General features: G+C 31.6%; 1 pseudogene across 1 annotated transcript; it reads left to right on the top strand.

Moving 5' to 3' along the window:
- The first annotated feature begins 2,045 nt into the window (after window positions 1-2,045).
- Window positions 2,046-3,000, top strand: LOC109070121 (annotated as a pseudogene). Its single transcript, XR_006153100.1, has 2 exons — window positions 2,046-2,349; window positions 2,781-3,000. The product of XR_006153100.1 is annotated as a fibroblast growth factor 1-like (transcript).
- Window positions 3,001-4,621: the final 1,621 nt, after the last annotated feature.

Below are 4,621 nucleotides of genomic sequence, written 5' to 3'. Positions count from 1 at the left end.
GAATAAAAACAATACAAAAAACAACTCAAAACATTTTTTTTTTTTTCTTTTTTATACCTTTTCAAATTGACCAATTGTTTAGGAAAAACAACAACAACAATGCTCTAAATGACAACATTTTTATTTAAAATTGGGAAGAAATATCATCAGCAGTTTACAGAATAAAAAAAATTACCTTTTACTCAAACACACACACAAATGCATATATATATATATACATAATATATATATATATATATATATATATATACACACACACACACAAACTGCATATACATCTACATATATACAGGCTATATATATATATATATATATATATATATATATATATATATATATATATATATATATATAATACTAACCATTCAATTCTTATAGGGCTAAAAGTCCAGAAGAGATGGGTAATAAATGCTGGAAATACTGTGTTCAGGCCAAATAACTTTCAGTTGTTTATGTCACAACATTGATAGTGACTTCAGTGACAAATGTATATAAGTAGTATAGAAATATATGCTATACTATATATAATAGTATATAAGTATATACTATCAAAAAAAAAAAAAAAAAAAATAAAAAAACAAAACCTTATCACAGTTTCCACATACACAAGTGTTTTCAACAGTTGTCAGCCATGGACATTTGTTTCTTCTGGTGTTTTTCAGAATCAGTAGAAATGTCTCTTTACTGTCCTTAAAAGCGTAAAAGGACTGTTCCACAGGTGCATGAGCAATAATAGTTTATGGCCCAAAGAACAAGCATGAAAAACATTGTTTAAACCATTTCCAATAAACACAGGTAAAGCTTATTTGGATTATACAAAGTTCTCTTAAAATACAATATACGAATGGATATATAAATTCAAACGGCGTGGAAACCGTTGTCATTTGAAACGCACATTTATACTATTACTGTATGTCAAAAGTTCAGTAAAACTGGATGAGTAAACAAATGTGTTACAAATAGAGATGATACACAGACCTAAATATAGAATCAACTCATAACAGTTTTCTGTCTGGCCACGATTAACTCACATATCTTCTAACAGATCTGACCACATGAGGTCAGCTGATGACCATGATGTTACACATGCAGGTTTTCTAAGAATATCGTAGGCCCACATCAAACACATATAGCCACTGGATAGAAAGCAAAAGCTGATGTTTTTGCTTTGAAAAGTATCCAGTAACACTGGTCATCCATCAAAAGAACAAGAAGAAACCTGCTCGGACCACAGCCCACAATCCAGAGACAAAAACACCAAAGGGACAAACTTTGTTCCAGAGCTACCATGAGCCAGCATTTCTCTTTGCAGCTCTGAAACAAAGTGACAGGTGAGTGTCAACCGTTGCTGGCCTGTCCAGTTCATTAGCACTCCGTTGAGGGCCGTCATTCTCACTGGCTGCTTCGCTCAGTGTTCTCCACAAACTGTCTGGCACTAAGACTCTATTTTCAATAAATACAATGTATCCGTGCAGCGGCTGCTTGGAAAATTCCTGTACTGTGTGTTCTCTCTTGCTCCCGAACACGTCTCTGATAGCTTTCCAAACCACTTCAGATGTGCTGTCTAGCTGAGGCATTCCAATGTGAATGAAAACAAGCAGCGACTACCTTTTAGGCCTTCAGCAGGGTTCTTCTACAACTTTAGACCCATGAATACAAATTATGGTGGTTTAAAGAATTTCCATTATGTGAATCATGTGCATAAGTTCCAGCAATACTGCCTACAAGCTGCTCTTACGATAATATCACTAATTATCTAGTTATTAATAATAATCAATAATTAAAATGATTAATAATTTACATTATGGTTATGCATTTAAGGTTTATGTAGTCGTTCTACAGATAAAAAAAAAGATAATGGATCATGTTTATGCAATAATAATATATTTTTTAGAACAGAACAGAACAATAGAATTCTAGATATTTTTAATCCCCCCATAAAAATATATATTACAAACTTGTAGTATGCTTCTTAGGGATCAAAACTGTAAGGACTATAATTATGGTTCAAAATCGCATAACCTTTTTGTCTGTTTATAATAAAACGCTGTGAGGGAGGCTGCATGACACATAGCCGTCATAAGTGGTAGTTGAGCTCGGAAGACGGATCCATTTCAGTCACGGGGGTGTTCATGCGCATAGCGCGTCTCAGAGCAGCACTTGTGCGCCATGAACGAGCGGGATATCACCGCTTTCACACTCCTACCGGCGACCACCGAGCAGAAAGATCCCATACATTACTCTCTGCAAAAATTTTACTGCAGGAATGGAGGATACCATCTCCGGATCCAACCTAACGGGACTGTGGACGCGAGTCGACAAGATAATGACGTTTACAGTGAGTATGCAGTATACAGATTCTTTTTTTTTTTCAAGCATACTTGATAGATGAGACGGAAGGTATATTCTAACATAGAGCAAATAGTAAAAATGTTAACTAAAATAGATATGAAATAATGATGAAAAAATACTTATTACTACTAATATAGATTGTAAAAATATAATTAATTTGTCATGTAAAAAGAACCTGTTACCCTACCATAAACGTTTTATTGTATGACAGCTCTTAAAAATAAAAAAGCTGAAAACACAAAAATAGTCTCTAATATTCATCAGACTGGACTATAACTGGCAATGGACAAATATAATGAAAAATCATGAAAACTATAAATCCCCATTAATTAAAAAACAAAAAAAAAAAACAAAAAAAATAAAAAACAAAAACAAAAACAAACAAAAAAACAGCACAACCCACGTCTGATCTCTGTTCTTTGTGTCAGGTCATGCTGAATGATGAGTGTTGCTTCATTGAGAAGATAGAAAAAGAACGGACGGACCAAAAACAGCTCCAAAACACACAAGGGCCAAAATGCAATCTACTTCCTGCCGATTCCAGTGGATGGCAGCATACAGTAACTTTTGTGCTGATCAGAGGCCCTCAAAACAACCCGAGCACTATAAAGAACTGCACATTCCCAAGTAAAGGTGAACAATGCGTAGTTAGCCATTTTATCTTTATAATATATATATATATATATATATATATATATATATATATATATATATATATAGATATATATATATAAAGAAAAACATTTATTTTTATATATATTTTTTGTCTTTTGTTTGTAAATGTGAATGTAAAGAAAGACTTTTTAAAGATTACTATTGTATGGTTTTCAGCAAATACAAGTAATTAAAAAAAACTAAACAAAAAAACAAAAACAAAAACAATGTCTGATCCTTTTCCTAAATAAATCTATTGAATATATAGTCTAATGTATAGCTACACATATACTGTATATTTAGGCTGCACATTAGGATTGAGATATATCTCAAATAGCCTAACTTCACTGTGAAAATACTGCGAAAAGTACTTTCAGTAGTCAACTATAAATCATTTTAACCATTTAACATCAAATAAAAGGCAATATAGTTGATACTATTGTTGGAAACACATTAGAAACAAATTATTTTATCATTTATAATAAATGTGAACTCCAAAATATATCCCCAATTGATGTGAAATAACATATTTCAAATTCTTAAAATGCATAAAAAAAGACATTTCTGTAAATGTTCAGTTATTAAGAACATCAACCCACAGCACAGTTCTTGGAATTTTACTAAATATTTCTGCTTTGTGCACCCCGCGTTACTGTGGTTTTGGATTGTTTCCACCAGCAATTAGAATGTGTATTTTGCAGGAGCAGGAGAATACAAATCGAACCAAGGGAAACAAAATAGCTTTACTTTGGCCTGGGGTAATGATGAACATCATACTGATTTAACCATTAAACACAATCTACCTAATGAGCTCTTTGAGACTGAAGAAACCTCCTGTTTTATTTCTTATCTGATTATAAATCATGCCAGTAGTGTTATTTATGTACTATTGTTATTTATAAATATTTTGAATACTGTTTAATAAATGTTGCTATGTGCTATGTGTCATTTTTTTCCTCCTAACTTTATTATTATTATTTTTTTCACTAATTCTAGAACAACTTAATCTTATCTTATTTTAAGGTAGTTTCCAAGGCAACATTTCAAATTTTAGTTTAATTTTTAAGTATTTAATCAAATTTTTAGATTTGAATTCAGCATAATTTCGTTAAACTATATATATATATATATATATATTAACAATAACAGCACTGTGGGCAATGTTTGTTTATTTATTTTTATTATCATTATGAAACTGCTGGCCAAATATACTTAAAGTATTTTAAAGAATTGTATATACAATGTCTTTTTTTATTTTGATTTTATTCAAAAAGGGAGGTTTTGCATCACTGACCAGAAAAAAAAAAAAAAAAAAAAAAGTTTAATACAACAGAAATAAGTCACAGTTATTTACCTCTAATTTTAAGTATTCAGTAAAAATAATTCTAATTTTGCAGTGTACTAAGGAGAACTGTGCTCTTGCTTTTTATAGCTTTTGGAGTTTTGTTTTTGGCCTGGCATCTGACAAACCAGTTTAAAAAGCAACCACCCAGAGCACTGTAGCAACCATAACTCAACGCCCTGACAACCATCCACAGGTATTATGGCAGTCAGTTTTGTATGGGCAAAACCAAGTCATTTGCTTCCCAGAAAATCAAGTTTATCAGGACAAATT

This window comes from Cyprinus carpio, chromosome A21, assembly GCF_018340385.1.
Source record: "Cyprinus carpio isolate SPL01 chromosome A21, ASM1834038v1, whole genome shotgun sequence".
Classification (NCBI taxonomy): Eukaryota; Metazoa; Chordata; class Actinopteri; order Cypriniformes; family Cyprinidae; genus Cyprinus; species Cyprinus carpio.
This window is presented reverse-complemented; position numbering and strand designations above follow the sequence as displayed.